Below are 17,199 nucleotides of genomic sequence, written 5' to 3'. Positions count from 1 at the left end.
CAGTGCTAGAGGTGTCACTACAGACCCTGGTTTGATTCCAGGCTGTATCACACAATTGGCCCAGTGTCGTCAGGGTTAGGGTTTGGCTGGGGTAGGCTGCCATTATAAATAATATTTTTTTCTTAACTGACTTGCCTAGTTAAATAAAGGATACATTAAAAAAAATGAATCAGTGGGGTAGATGTGCAGCAAAGTACCGTAAAATATTTTAGAGAATGTTGAAATTATTCAGTCTAGCTGTTTGATTTGTCCGGGGCAAGGATGATGCCAAGGCAGGTGAAATATATGGATCTTTTTTCTGCTTCTGGCATTTAATGTTGGGTCAACCTATTATAGGACGAGCCTGACGTCCCATTTTTGGCTACCCCCAGTACCCTATTCTATATACCCCAAGCTGTGTGTTGTTTTACCGGTCATATGCTCCATGGCTCTAACAGGGTAGATTACACTGTAAGTACAGTAAGGATGTGAATGCCATGTCTCACTCTCTTTAAAGCTTTTTCTCATTCAAAATATATACCTCTCCGGGGCATTGCACTTTCATATAATCGCCTTGACGAGAGGGTGGGTTGAGCGGAGGACATGTTGTGTCTGAGCTACACTGTGAATCTGACTAACTACAGTCTAGAGAATGTGATACATACTGTAGGGCAGGCTACTGTGTGGTTACGGGGCTTATACAGCACTGCACTGTTATAAGGCTTCATATGGAGCGCTTGTACAATCAAATGCATTTTCCTTTTATTTCCCTTCCATGTTTTTTGTTGCTGTTGTTCAGACCAGCCTCAATTGATGGAAAAGTATATTCAAAATGTCATAAGGTACACCTCCACACAATTACAGGAGCATTACATAATCTGAACGTCGACAGATGTGACATGGGTGAAGTATAAGCGTATACAGACTCCCTGCGAATCCTGATTGACAACTTTCACGACAGGCTTGTGTCTGAACCACTAAGGTAAATGCAGAGTATAAGGATGGATCAGCAATGTCAAAAGAGGTGCCTGGGCGTCTTTTGGTCACGGGAGAAACAGAAGTGGCACAAGTCGGTTCAAGGTCACGTAATTGAAGGGGTCAAAAACCTTCACCTCTTAATCCCCAGTTCCTACTTCCTGAATTTTTGTTCTCCCTCTGAGACACAATGCTTTTAACCTTGACGTGCTCCTCTGCTTCTCACTAAACAGTATTTCCACTGGCGAGCATTCAGGACCCCAGTGGTTTTCACTGATGTCACTATTAAGGGAAAGGGGATACCTAGTCAGCTGTACAACTTAATGCCTTCAACTGAAATGTGTCTTCCGCATTTAACCCAATCCCCTCTGAATCAGAGAGATGCCTTAATCGACATCCACATCTTCAGGACCAAGTGAACAGTGGGTTAACTGCCTTGCTCAGGGGCAGAACGACAGATTTTTTTTTACCTTGTCAGCTCAGGGATTCTATCCAGCAACCTTTCGGTTACTGGCCCAAGGCTCTAACCACTAAGCTATTAATCTCCTGTCGCAAGGCACTGGGGACTGTGAGCAAGGTGAAGTACAGACAGATCAAAGAGAACAACTACCCTCAGATCTCATCAGCACACTGGGCAGCATATTATATTTGTTAATCCCAGCCCCGTCCCTGCAGGAGGCCTTTTGCCTTTTGGTAGGCCATCATTGTAAATAAAAACAATTTCTTAACTGACTTGCCTAGTTAAATAAAGGTAAAATAAAATAAATAAAAATAAAGGATCTAAAGGAAAAACTGACCCTAGATCAACATTTCTACCCAAAACTATTTTTGCTGATCTAGGATCAGGTCCTCCCTGTCCATATAATCGTATTTATTATGATCTAAGAGAAAACTGATCCTGGACCAGCAGCACTCCTACTCTGAGACTGTTTGAATACGGGCCCATGTAGATAATCAGGAAGATTATCAGCCAAGCCAAACCAGTTTCCATTCCCATATATCCCCCATATATCCCTCCTTGATTACACTCCAAGCCTCAGATAGGTGATATACGCCAGGCACGTTTGGTTTGGGATTACAGTGTCCTGTCAACTAACGTTACGGTTGCACACATTCCACTGCGACCTTGGGTATAGCTGTTTTGGAACCGTCAGGCAGAGTGCCAGGGCAGTGTGCCTGGCATGATTCCTGGCAAGGCGTCCTTATACCCATGACTCATTTATCTCATACAGTATATCCCTCCGCATCCTCTTCCACCCTCACCTGCCACACCACGGTGTCTCTACATTCTTGTAGTTCCACAGAGGTCAGTCCTTGGATTCAGTGATGGTCTCTGGTCACTATAGTTTATTTCAATCACTTTGGCACACTTTTCAGATTTAAGTGGTATATTTTCAAAACTCTTAAGTACAAACCTGTAAACTGATAATGTGTGTAATGCCCCCTATCTTCTGTTCAGAACCTTTGATTGTGCATTCATTGGGGTTTCACACATCTTTCACCCCTGAGTCATTCATGCAACATTTTCTGTTAAATACCATCAGAACATTTAGTTTAGTCACCAGTACATCAAATAATGATAGGGCTCACTATTTAGTCATTTTAACAACCATGTAATCAAAGAGCAAAAATTACAAGATGCACATTTCAAAACTGAAAGAATAACAGATGGTAAATATCATTTTACATAAAGTATTTGGCTATAACACGCACAATGTTTTTTATAATTTGTATCCGATGGCAGGTTGTGAGCAGTTTGAGAAATATGTCAGTCTTACAGTTTCATTATCCTTATACAGTACATATCCTTATACAGGATACATCATCAGAAATAGGGGTGATGTAAAGCAGTTGGCTACTGTTATCAGTTTTGAGCAGTTTGATTAAGTGATTATTAATTGTATTGTTAACAATTGACAAGAAAATCATGTCAAAAGTAAAGTGAATATTGCTTTGTGAAAGGCAGATACTTTGATTCAATATGTACCAGTATGCAAACTGAAATAGTGATTTGGTGAAAGGAACAAGAGGCTTTGTGAATATATATCCTGCAGGAATAGTAAGTCCTGCTGGATATTCTACAGGATTTTCGGGGCAGGATTTCCGGGGCAGGATTTCCGGGGCTTTCCTGTAGGACAATTCCTGTGTGAATCCTGCAGGATCCTGTAGGAATCATGCAGGTAATTCTTCAGGAAAACAATCCTGCAGGAATCCTGCAAGTCCTCAAATAAATCCTGCATGATTTTGTCCTGAAGGACTACCTACAGGAATTGTCCTACACTAAAATGGACCCAAAATTCTCGGGGATATATTGTATGTAAGATTCCACAAGATTTCCACGCCATTTTCCTGTAGGACAATCTGCTGGATCCCGTCCTCATCCTTCAAAGAATTGAATGTACGACAATACACATTCTTTCAAAAGAATGGACAGAAAGCACATATATCAGATTGCATGGCAATTTTATTATTGTAACGGTCTTTGTCGTCCTCGGAGGAAGGGGAAGAGAAATCGGACCAAAATGCAGCGTGGTAAGTGTTCGTCATTTTAATGTACAACTGAACACTAAAGCAACAAGCAAAAGAAAAGAACAACCGAACAGTTCCGTCAGGTGCAAAACACTAAACAGAAAATATCTACCCACCAACCCCAAAGGAAAACAGGCTGCCTAAGTATGACTCCCAATCAGCGACAACGAAGTACAGCTGTCCCTGATTGAGAGCCACACCAGGCCAAAACAAAGAAACACAAAGCATAGAAAAAAGGACATAGAATGCCCACCCCAACTCACGCCCTGACCAAACAAAATAGAGACATAAAAGCATCTCTTAAGGTCAGGGCGTGACAATTATCCAATGTTTGATTGTCGATTTCACCAGCACTGCATAAAATATGATTCCTAGGAGAAAGAAAATATGAGATTTTGAATAAATATGTTTAAAGCATATTTTGTAACAGGTGTGAGAGTAATGGTGACATCACATGAACAGCTTATGTGTATTGGTGTGAAGGGAAACGAATGTCTGCAATGGTAAACTTGGTGATAGTTGATTTGAATATGGCTGGTACACCAACAACATCTGTGAGTGTTAGGCTTCGTTTTAAAGCGAGAAATGAGAGGCTGAAACTTTGTGAGGTGTTACCTTCGCCTGCATGGCTATCCAGTACTGCCTTACAGTATGTGGTAGTCAGTCTCACTGTTGTTTATAGGCTCTGTCTTAACTGGATAGGAGGAGAGACATGCGAGGGGCAGAGTTCAGAATATAACTGCAGAACATCTGAGTGTGTGTGTTACATAAAAAACAGCGTCAAAATAGTGATGATATACTGTAGTATTAAAAGACAACCTACTCACCTTTAACTAGTAGACTACTGGACTAATGAAGCCGCACATGAGACAAAGAATCAGATGAATTAGTAAATGTATTGTTTTCTCATGCACTTACCAACTCTGATGTGGTGGCCTTCTGCTAAACTGTTAGAAACACAAGGTAAAGAATTACAGTGAAAGGTGTGTGTGTGTGTTTTCTGTGTTCCCTGTAGTCTAAGCTGTGAGGGAAAAGAAGAGAACTCACATGGTGGTGGGGAAATTGTCCAAGCAAACTAAAAGTAAAACAGAGAGAAAGTCATGTTAAAATGATCCATTTCTATTTAAATCAAAATATTTATATATTCAATCGAGACCTAATATATTTCTGTGAAAATTGTAATATTTCATAGATAAACAATGTGGAAGACACATTTCAAGCTGAATGCATTCAGTTGTACAACTAACTAGGTTAGTTGTACAACTGAACCACTCTTTAACCCCCTTTCCCTTTTTAAACCCCTCTTTAATATTTCAATGCAACCACTTCCTTATTTACATGACAGGTCATGATTGGTCATGTGACTTAGTTACTGTCATCAAGTGCTAGCCAAGAAGCCATTAGCCTAATCATGAAAAAAATCTAATCTATCACCACCTGCTTCAAAACGCTTAAAAGTGATTGCCTAACTTGTGACAACAATACTAAAGAGACAAAGCAAGAGGCATATCAAACTTCATTTGTCACTTTCCATGGAAGCAAAAGTTGTAAATGTTTTTTTGTCAGAGCTAGTTAGCTAGCTATCAGCCAGTGGTAGAGAACATGTAAAAAAAACAAAAAAAAACTAACATGTTCATATAATTTTTTTGGGGTAGTTTTAGTATGTTTCTCTGACTCCTTACATGCTGACCAGACCGGACACGTCGTGTGCGCGAGCGTCACGAAATACATTTAGAAATCCATGTTATTCAGTTATTGCACCCACACTGCTCGCACGCGCCAACGAGCGTCTGCAATGCCAAGGGCTAAAATAGAACTCCTTTCTATTTCTGATGCAGATCGTGCTGAAAGTCCTGCCTCTCTCATCTCCTCATTGGTTTATAGAAGCAGGTACCCACGTGCCATCTCCTCATTGGTTATACCCACGTGGGTGATTGAAAGACAAACTGTTTTGCCGGTCATCGGGGAAATACTATGAAAGTTTAGATGCCATCACCATATAAGTTCAAAGATGAAAAAGCCTGGAAGGAGGAGAGATGACTAGAAAGGATTCGGTTGGCCGTTTTATGTGTGGACTAAATGTTGGAGTAGAGGATCTTGTGCATTTCAGGTAAAATAACAACTTAATGTTTAGATCCCAGGACAAATTAGCGAGCAACAGCAAGCTAACTAAATAGGACAAATTAGCTAGCAAGTGCAAGCTAACTAGCTAAATTGCCATACACGTTTAATGCTTTTCAACCTGTCCCCAAATTAATGTCATTGGTTCAGAGTTTGTTTTGATATATTTTAACCTGCATGTCGTGATCGCACCTGAAGAAAAAAAATGTCATATTAGCAGTAGTTGAACTAGCTAAACGGCCTAGCAGCCATTTCCTCAGCTGCCTGTGCTATGGTGAGCAAGATGTCACATGACCGTTCGTTAAAAACTATTTTTGGGGAATAACAAAATTGGTAGCTATATACAAATGATGTGCACTCACCTCCACATAAACTGCCGAAGGAGGATATAAAGTGTGACTATTCAATAAAATCGAAAAATCCGGCAGGTATCAAGCTGAAATTGGTTATCCTGCAGGAATTACCATATTTGTGCAGGACAAGTCATACTCCTGCAGGAGCATCAAGGACTTCCTGTAGGATTTTGTCCATCCTACAGGATTGTGCAGGACACCTGCACAATTCCTTCACAAAGGGTCGAATTCCTACAGGACTTTTTTTGTAAGGGTGTGTGTGTGCGCGCGCGTATGCGCATGCGTAAGTGAGTCATATGATAGGATTCTTTGAGCACATGCATACTAATGTATGTCTGTACCTCCACAGCAACTGTCTGTCATGGGACTGTTGTGTGTTATGTGAAGGGTGGTTGTCATGGCAATGAGGAATAGGTAACCTTCTTGTCCTGGATGTTAGTTTGCATGTCTGGTGATCCTGTTCCCAGCCACAGTGCAGCACAGAGGGCCACGCATCTAGTTGATTTACAGGCTTCTCTGAGGGAAACCTAAACCTCATGAGCGCAGTACCCCCTTCTCCACCGTGCTACTCCTTTCCGGCCTCCCATGCCCCTTATGGAAATATGCAGAGGGCTGTGGGATCAGCAAATTCATTGCTCTGAATGTACTATGTGTGTACTAGCACGACCCGTTTGATCTCAGTGTGGCATTTGTCTCTAAGAAATTAACCAGCAATCAAGGCTATTTACTTTGGGGCTATTTGAGCAGGCATCATTAAATGGCCCAAATTCAAGTGTTTATGAGAAAACGTGGCCTTTGTCCTCTTTAAGGGGGATTGGGGCTCTTTGTAAAGCCTGAAAGTGCAACACAGGGGTTCTAGTTAGGATTGCTCTTAGCCTCTGGATGATGAACTTTGAGGAAAAAAGCATTTCCCTTTTTAATGAATGCATTGTGGAGCTAGTGTTCATTCACATCAAAGCCATTGGTTCCAATATAAACGAGAAAGTCCGGGTCCTTATTGCAAACAGAAGTCTCAGCGTTATGGTCTCACAATATAGCCGTCACATTGCAGTCATTAAGGGATTTAAGTTGAGCTACTATATTACCATTTAGTCCAGATGTTCAGAGAAACCTTGGAAAGCAGAGCATTAAACACCACCTGTTACCATGGATGCTGTGTTATTGTGAAGTATGGGAATACCTGTGGGGAAATCAAAATGGCTATGGTTAAGTAGGAATAAGAGTTATATTTTATGACCTGTGAGACATAATATAATATTGGAATTGAGAACAATAAAAAATGGCATGTGTTTAAATAAACTGCTAAGAAGTTGGGGGCGTTTACCTTCAAATTTCCCAAAAGGTTCCATGTCCCTACGATAAAAGTAAAGAATAGTGTTGAGGCAACTCCTGCTGAGGTTGTCCTAATATGGAGCTATGGCTTTCAATGAGTCAGATTGCACTACCCTAGAAGATGGATATAGTATACAGTAATACTGATACAGTAGTTCTACCACTACCAGCTCCCTGTCTAATTGGTTCACAACATAGCTGCGGGAAGTAAGGTGCCTGAAAAATCAGAACAAAAAAGTCATGTAATACAAAAAAAGTAGTGCACTGGGCCTTTAATAGTCCTGTATTAGCAGACCGATATATCCGTCTGCAGTGTGGGAAAAACATTTTTGGTTCTGAGCCAGGGTACTGTAACCATCAGCCCAGGATCAGAGGCCCTGACACTACTTGTATTGCCTGTTGCAGGAAGTGAACCGCTTTCATTTCAGAGAAAATGGAGGAAAACTAAGCTTCCGGAGAACCTATCATCCTTTCACTCCTTCCTCTCTACCTTCTCTTCCTCTGTATCTGCTGCTAAAGCCACTTTCTACCATTCTAAATTTCAAGCTTCTGCATCTAACCCTAGGAAACTATTTTCCACCTTCTCCTTCCTCCTTAACCCTACACCCTCCCCCTCCCTCCTCCCTCTCTGAGGATGACTTTGTCAACCACTTTGGAAAAAAAGGTTGATGACATCCACTACTCATTCACTCTGCCTATTGAGTCCACTGGTCTCACTCACACAAAACTACCCTACGCCTTGACCTCTTTCTCCCCTCTCTCTCCAGATGAAATCCTGTGACTAGTGAGGTCTGGCTGGCCGACAACCTGCCCGCTTGACCCCATCCCCTCCTCCCTTCTCCAGACCATCTCTGGAGACCTTCCCTCATCAACTCATTGCTGACCACTGGCTGCGTCCCATCTGACTCCTCAAGAAACGAACACTTGACTCATCTGGGGCGGCAGGTAACCTAGTGGTAAGAGTGTTGGGCCAGTAACCAAAAGTTTGTTGGATCAAATCCCCGAGCTGACAAGGTAAAAATCTGTTGTTCTGCCCCTGAACAAGGCAGTTAACCCACTGTTCCCTGGTAGGCTGTCATTGTAAGTAAGAATTTGTTCTTGACTGACTTGCCTAGTTAAATTTAAAATAATTGTAAAAACTATAGAACTGTATCTTTTCTGTCTCTGATCAACTTTCTCGTTATCTCTCTCAGAACAATTTTCTTGATCCTAACCAGTCAGGCAAGACGGGTCACTCAACCAAGTCTGCTCTTCTCTGTGTCACGAAGGCTCTCTACACTGCCAAAGCTGACTCTCTGTCCTCCTAGATCTATCCACTGCCTTCGACACGGTGAACCATCAGATCCTCCTCTTCACCCTCTCAGGGCTGGGTGTCTCAGGCTATGCACAATCTTGAATTGCATCCTACCTGGCAGGCCGCCCACTACCGGTGTCCCCCAGGGCTCGGTTCTAGGCCCTCTCCTCTATAAACCAAGACACTCGGCTCCATCATATGTGACTCGTTTCAGGAAACTAGGTGTATGTGGTGCATCACTACTTAGCAGGAGAGGCATTTGAACTTAAAAAAAAATTATGAGGCTAGTTGGTTTAGCCACAGAAAAAGTGTAGGAACCTTCCCGCAGCTATGATTGGCTTAGATAATGGATGGGTTGGACATGCAGAGAGATGAGTTTGGATTGGTCTGCCATGTAACATGCTTCTGTCTATAACATGAGCTGGTCAGTATGTGTAGGTAATCCTTTCTAACACAGCTTTTTTTAACCTCTCTGGGCTAGGTGGGACGAAATCTTCCCACCTACGCAACAGCCAGTGTAATCCCGTGGCGCGATTTTCAAATACCTTAGAAATGCTATTACTTCAATTTCTCAAACATATGACTATTTTACACCATTTTAAAGACAAGACTCTCGTTAATCTAACCACACTGTCCGTTTTCAAAAAGGCTTTACAACGAAAGCAAAACATTAGATTATGTCAGCAGAGTACCCAGCCAGAAATAATCAGACACCCATTTTTCAAGCTAGCATATAATGTCACAAAAACCCAGAAGACAGCTAAATGCAGCACTAACCTTTGATGATCTTCATCAGATGACACACCTAGGACATTATGTTATACAATACATGCATGTTTTGTTCAATCAAGTTCATATTTATATCAAAAACCAGCTTTTTACATTAGCATGTGACGTTCAGAACTAGCATACCCCCTGCAAACCTCCGGTGAATTTACTAAATTACTCACGATAAACGTTCACAAAAAACATAACAATTATTTTAAGAATTATAGATACAGAACTCCTTTGTGCAATCGAGGTGTCCGATTTTAAAATAGCTTTTCGGTGAAAGCACATTTTTCAATATTCTGAGTACATAGCCCAGCCATCACGGCTAGCTATTTAGACACCCACCAAGTTTAGCCCTGACCAAACTCCGATTTACTATTACAAAAGTTTGATTACCTTTGGTGTTCTTCGTCAGAATGCACTCCCAGGACTGCTACTTCAATAACAAATGTTGGTTTGGTCCAAAATAATCCATCGTTATATCCAAATAGCGGCGTTTTGTTCGTGCGTTCAAGACACTATCCGAAGTGTAAATAAGGGTCACGAGCATGGCGTATTTCGTGACAAAAAAATGCTAAATATTCCATTACCGTACTTCGAAGCATGTCAACCGCTGTTTAAAATCCATTTTTATGCCATTTTTCTCGTAAAAAAGCGATAATATTCCGACCGGGAATCTGCGTTTAGGTAAACAGACGAAAGAAAACAAAGCATGAGGTCGACTCGGACACGCGCCTGAGTCTCACAGTACTGTAACCAGCCACTACCCAAACGCGCTACTTTTTTTCAGCCAGAGCCTGCAAAGCCACGATTCAGCTTTTTGCCGCCTTCTGAGAGCCCATGGGAGCCGTAGGAAGTGTCACGTAACAGCAGAGATCCTCTGTAATGGATAGAGATAATCAAGAAGGGCAAGAAATTGTCAGACAGGGCACTTCCTGCATGGAATCTTCTCAGGTTTTGGCCTGCCAAATGAGTTCTGTTATACTCACAGACACCATTCAAACAGTTTTAGAAACTTTGGAGTGTTTTCTATCCAAAGCTAATAATTATATGCATATTCTAGATTCTGGGCAGGAGTAGTAACCAGATTAAATCGGGTACGTTTTTTATCCAGCCGTGTCAATACTGCCCCCTAGCCCTAACAGGTTAAAGATATCACCAAAACATTCAAGGGCCATTTTCTCAAAAGTGAGGTGACAAGTTTATCAACTTTCAAAGCAGAATTACTTTCCCATTGTTCCTCAACTGTAGTGTATGATATACAATTTTCTAGCTCTGTCTCTACTTTTATCCAATGTAAAAAAAACACAATTTCAAATTTTGCTACATAAGACCGAATCGAGCCTGTCGGTCACATATCCTTACATGGTCTCTCCTATCATTGCTATGTGGATGACACTCAACTACTTTTCTCCTTCTCCCCTTCTGACACCCAGATGACGACACGCATCTCTGTGTGCCAGGCAGATATCTCAACTTGGATGTCGGCCCACCACCTCAAGCTTAACCTCGACAATACGGAACTGTTCTTCCTCCCGGGGAAGGCCTGCCTGCTCAAAGACCTCTCCATCACGGTTGACAACTCCACAGTGTCGCCCTCCCAAAACCTTGGCGTGACCCCTGTCGTTCTCTGCCAACATAAAAGCAGTGACCCGCTCCTGCAGGTTCATGCTCTACAACATCCGTAGAGTACAACCCTACCTCACACAGGAAGCGGTGCAGGTCCTAATCCAGGCACTTGTCGTCTCCCGTCTAGACAACTGCAACTCACTGTTGGCTGGGCTCCCCACTTGTGCCATCAAACCCTTGTAACTTATCCAGAACGGAGCAGCGTGCCTGGTTTTCAACCTTTCCAAGCTCTCTCATGTCACCCAGCTCCTCTGCACACTCCACTTGCTTCCAGTTGAAGCTCGCATCCACTACAAGGCCACGGTGCTTACCTATGGAACAGCAAGAGGAACTGCCGCTCTCTACCTTCATGCTATGCTCAAACCCTACACCCCAACCCGAAAACATCTGAAACCCTACCTCTTCAAACAGTAGAGCCTCCCCCAATATATTTTTATAAATAAAAATTGAATAAAGATTACAAAATAAAATAAACCCAGCACTTGCACTTGATACCCCCCCCCCCCCCCCCCTTTCTAGCTCTGACTCTACTGATGGCCACTTTATTGAGGGAAAATGTACTTTCTATGCCTGTGATATGTGGTTGTCCCAACTAGCTATCTTAAGATGAATGCACTAAATGTACGTTGCTCTGGATAAGAGTGTCTGCTAAATGACAAAAATGTTAATGTAAATTTGCATCCAAATCACCATTGCTGTGGTTTACCGTCATTGGCTTCCTCTTAGCGATGCATCTGTCAACACTCCATTAGAGGTGGTCGGGGCGTCTCACAACCCACGTCACACAGCAGCAGCAACATGCAGTCTAGCTCTCTGTGTAGTTTAGTAGTCACTGAACATGAGCAGGCTTCCATCTGGCCAGAGGTTAACTGTATCAGTGTTCAGGGACTCTTTGAGAATCTAGTGCCCATACAGAAAAGCAACAGAAATTATGTCTCATCGTCTGGGACTGGAGTCTGGCTGAGGTCTCATTTCCTGTCTCTAACAAGAGATCATGGCTAAATCCCAAATGGCACCCTATTTGTATAGTGCACTATTTTTGACCAGATCCCTATGGACCCTGGTCAAAAGTAGTGCACCATATATAGGGAATAGGATGACATTTGGATTGTATCCCCCGTCTCTGAAAGGATCTGACTGAGGGGCACAGAAAATGACTAATTCTGTTTCCATGTTAAGTCGGTGTCCTCCTCTCCATTCACCTTTAACACAGTGTGTGATTGGCGTAATGAAGTACTTGATAATTGAGTTAGAATAACATGTCCTACATGCATGGTTATTAGACGTAACTACACTGGAGTACAGTAAGTCAGTGTTTGTACTATAACCAGTGTAAGTCTGTTATGTTCTGTTTGCATAATGATTAACCATATAGAAAGGTCAACAGGGAACAATGCTACACTAATTATGACTTCATACACACTATGATTATGGCCGTACTAACTAACTGCAGTAGTTCCTAGTAGCCTAAATGTACCGCTAATATGTACCCATAACTGGTGTGTATACAGTACATGATAAATTGATTGCCAATTAGCAGCTAACCCGGATAACAACACAGCTATCATGGAACATATCTCCTCCCCTGAGGCATCGAAGAGCACTATAATTGACAACAATTAGGTGTCAATGCAATACATTATACCGAAATGAACTGCCACAGTAAGAAGCCTACAGAGCAGTATATTTAGCTTTCACAACACCCAAACCCCATAACACTGTCCTGGTGAGACTGCAGGCTACAGCATGGTGATCTCCAGGATGATATGAATTATGGGCTGTCTGAGGGGGTCATCTATCCAGAAAGAGGCCCTCCTGAAGAGACATCCATGGTCACTCACAACACAAGGCCAGCAGACCCTGAGGACGCTTGTCTAATATCCGCCACAACACATTATCACCGCACTGCCTGGCCTGCCTGTCTCCATCTCTGCCTGTCTCCATCTCTGTGTGTCTCCCTCTCTGTGGGACCTGATGTATGTTGTTGTGGTTGTGTCTGGGACAGAATGCGGCTTATGGGGTCAGACAAATGCTTTACAGTAGTCAGGAACAACTCTGCCTTAAAGATCTAGTGCAGTCAAAAACTTTGTGTTTTATATATATTTCCATGATATAAGGTTGGAATAATACTGTGAAATTGTGAAAATTATGATAATAGCCTTTTAGTGTAAGAGCTCTTTGAACATTTTCTGCCTGTTTTGGTGGGATGAAGTTTTGGCCTTCCATGGTGACATTACCATGCAGTAAATTAATTAATAGACCAATAAGAAAGAGTTCCAAATCTCTCTGCCAATAACAGCTAATTTAAAATGTTCCCTTCCCCACTCAGACCACTCCCAGTCCTAGCAAAATTATTGCTTGAGAAATTGCAGTTTGCTAAGAGGCTATTTTTGTGTCTTATTTACCTTTTTAATTGACAACAATCACCGAAACCAGGTTTCCATCCAACCGTTCAATAAAAAAATGTCAGGACAGGCCCAATGGAAATAGCTAATTTGTCGGTAAACTTTCCAAATGTCAACATAACAAAACACACTAGACAAGGTGGGACCTTTTTGTGTCTATAAAATTCTTAATGTGAGAAATGGCATTGGAAATGAAATATTGATATAATAACCATCATATCAAAGTAAACTTGGAGTCCAGCGATGACATGTGTGGTCCTCCCACTACGACTCTGAAAAGCATACAGTTTATTAGGTTACAGATAATATATGTTATGATAAACTTCACATCGTGGTGAAAGTGCAAGGTGATGACCTTGATGCTCCTTTCCAATAAATATTCTGGTGACATGATGATCGATGCTTGGCTGCCGTCTGACAAATTAAAATAACCTTGCTTTTTTGTCCATAATAATCTCATCATGTAGGCTATACCCACATTGTATCTGCAAGCTATTGACTAGAGTGCACGTGCAAATACCAGAGTGGGCACATTCCCTATATAACGCAATATATTTTGTGAGAAAACCATCAGTATAGTTGAAAATGCGATGGAATCTTTTTACATGCACTACATCATCACACACACAGACCTTTACCAGCAACAAGCCTGCTAACTTCGGACACATTTGTTTGAGCTCACACACATAGTGGATATTTATGAAGCAGTTTATGGGGAATGCTGAACTCGTAACACCACTCACATTGCATGCTGCCACATGGTAAAGTACCAAGGGCGGGGCGGGGGGCAAATAGGTCCACGCAGGGTAGTTTTTCAATATACAGTAGCTTGCAAAAGTATTCACCCCCTTGGCATTTTTCCTATTTTGTTGCCTTACAACCTGGAAATAAAATTGATTTTTGGGGGTGATTTGTATAATTTGATATACACAACATATCTTCCACTTTGAGGATGCAAAATATTTTTTCTTGTGAAACAAACAAGAAATAAGGCAACTATTCACCACCCAAAAGTCAATACTTTGTAGAGCTACCTTTTGCAGCAAATGTATCTGCAAGTCTCTTGGGGTATGTCTCTATAAGCTTGCCACATCTAGCCACTGGGATTTTTGCCCATTTTTTCAAGGCAAAACTGCTCGAGCTCCTTCAAGTTGGATGGCTTCCGCTGGTGTACAGCAATCTTTAAGTCATACCACAGATTCTCAATTGGATTGAGGTCTGGGCTTTGACTAGGCCATTCCAAGACATTTAAATGTTTCCCTTTAAACTACTTGAGTGTTGCTTTAGCAGTATGCTTAGGGTCATTGTCCTGCTGGAAGATGAACCTCCATCCCAGTCTCGAATCTCTGGAAGACTGAAACAGGTTTCCCTCAAGAATTTCCCTGTATTTAGCGCAATCCATCATTCCTTCAATTCTGACTAGTTTCCCAGTCCCTGCCGATGAAAAACATCCCCACAGCATGGTGCTGGGGATAAAGTTCTCGGGGTGATGAGAGGTGTTAGGTTTGCACCAGGCATAGCATTTTCCTTGATGGCCAAAAAGCTTAATTTTAGTCTCATCTGACCAGAGTACCTTCTTCCATATGTTTGGGGAGTCTCCCACATGCCTTTTGGCGAACACCAAACGTGCTTGCTTATTCTTTTTTTTAAGCAATGGCTTTTTTCTGGCCACTCTTCCGTAAAGCCCAGCTCTGTGGAGTATACGGCTTAAAGTGGTCCTATGGACAGATACTCCAATCTCTGCTGTGGAGCTTTTCAGCTCCTTCAGGGTTATCTTTGGTCTCTTTGTTGCCTCTCTGATTACTGCCCTCCTTGCCTGGTCCATGAGTTTTGGTGGGCGGCCCTCTCTCGGCAGGTTTGTTGTGGTGCCACATTCTTTAAACATTTTTATAATGGATTTAATGGTGCTCTGTGGGATGTTCAAAGTTTCTGATATTTTTTTATAACCTAACCCTGATCTGTACTTCTCCACAACTTTGTCCCTGACCTGTTTGGAGAGCTCCTTGGTCTTCATGGTGCCGCTTGCTTGCTTGGTGGTGCCCCTTGCCTAGCGGTGTTGCAGTATCTGGGGCCTTTCAGGACAGGTGTATATATACACTGAGATCTTGTGACAGATCATGTGACACTTAGGTTGCACACAGGTGGACTTTATTTAACTAATTATGTGACTTCTGAAGGTAATTGGTTGACCAGATCGTATTCAGGGGCTTCATAGCAAAGGGGGTGAATACAGTTGAAGGTGGAAGTTTACATACACTAAGGTTGGAGTCATTAAAACTAGTTTTTCAAACACTCCACACATTTCTTGTTAACAAACTATAGTTTTGGCAAGTCGGTTAGGACATCTACTTTGTGCATGACACAAGTCATTTTCCCAAAAATTGTTTACAGACAGAGTATTTCACTGTATCACAATTCCAGTGGGTCAGAAGGTTACATACACTAAGTTGACTGTGCCTTTAAACAGCTTGGAAAATTCCAGAAAATTATGTCATGGCTTTAGAAGCTTCTGATAGGCTAATTGACATAATTTGAGTCAATTGGAGGTTTACCTGTGGATGTATTTCAAGGCCTACCTTCAAACTCAGTGCCTCTTTGCTAGACATCATGGGAAAATCAAAAGAAATCAGCCAAGACCTCAGAAAAATAAAAAAATGGTAGACCTCCACAAGTCTGGTTTATTCTTGGAAGTAATTTCCAAACGCCTGAAGGTACCACGTTCATCTGTACAAACAATTGTACGCAAGTATAAACACCATGGGACCACGCAGCCGTCATACCGCTCAAGAAGGAGATGCGTTCTGTCTCCTAGAGATGAACGTACTTTGGTGCGATAAGTGCAAATCAATCCCAGAACAACAGCAAAGGACCTTGTGAAGATGCTGGAGTTAACAGGTACAAAAGTATCTATATCCACAGTAAAACGAGCCTTATAATCGACATAACCTGAAAAGCCGCTCAGCAAGGAAGAAGCCACTGCTCCAAAACCGCCATAAAAAGCCAGACTACGGTTTGCAACTGCACATGGGGACAAAGATTGTACTTTTTGGAGAAATGTCCTCTGGTCTGATGAAACAAAATATAACTGTTTGGCCATAATGACCATCGTTGTGTTTGGAGGAAAAAGGGGGAGGCTTGCAAGCCAAAGCTTGGTCGCAAATGGGTCTTCCAAATGGACAATGATCCCAAGCATACTTCCAAAGTTGTGGAAAATGGCTTAAGGACAACAAAGTCAAGGTATTGGAGTGGTCATCACAAAGCCCTGACCTCATCCTTTTGAAAATTTGTGGGCAGAACTGAAAAAGTGTGTGTGAGCAAGGAGACCTACAGACCTGACTCAGTTACACCAGCTCTGTCCGGAGGAATGGGCCAAAATTCACCCAACTTATTGTGGGAAGCTTGTGGAAGGCTACCTGAAAAGTTTGACCCAAGTTAAACAATTTAAAGGCAATGCTACCAAATACTAATTGAGTGTATGTAAACTTCTGACCCACTGGGAATGTGTTGAAAGAAATAAAAGCTGAAATAAATCACTCTACTATTATTCTGACATTTCACATTCTTAAAATAAAGTGGTGATCCTAACTGACCTAAGACAGGGAATTTTGACTCTGATTAAATGTCAGGAATTGTGAAAAACCGAGTTAAAATCTATTTGGCTAATGTGTATGTCAAGTTCCAACTTCAACTGTACATATGCACGCACCACTTTTCCGTCGTTTTTTTTAGGTGCGTTTTTTGAAAGTAATTTTTTAAAATTTCACTTCACCAATTTGGACTATGTTCTGTATGTCCATTACATGAAATCCAA

At 41.9% G+C, this 17,199-nt stretch overlaps 1 long non-coding RNA gene across 1 annotated transcript; it reads right to left on the bottom strand.

The window, feature by feature from the left end:
• Positions 1-4,092: 4,092 nt before the first annotated feature.
• LOC106578718 (uncharacterized) lies at positions 4,093-5,317 on the bottom strand. The gene is made up of 4 exons (XR_001322509.3): positions 5,166-5,317; positions 4,531-4,558; positions 4,402-4,430; positions 4,093-4,177 (listed from the first exon to the last, which is right to left on the bottom strand). It is a non-coding gene; the product is annotated as an uncharacterized LOC106578718 (long non-coding RNA).
• Between the last annotated feature and the right edge of the window lie 11,882 nt (positions 5,318-17,199).

The sequence above is a fragment of the Salmo salar genome, chromosome 19, assembly GCF_965601325.2.
Source record: "Salmo salar chromosome 19, fSalSal1, whole genome shotgun sequence".
Classification (NCBI taxonomy): Eukaryota; Metazoa; Chordata; class Actinopteri; order Salmoniformes; family Salmonidae; genus Salmo; species Salmo salar.
Note: the sequence above shows the minus strand (reverse complement) of the source record. Positions and strands in the feature narration are given on the sequence as shown.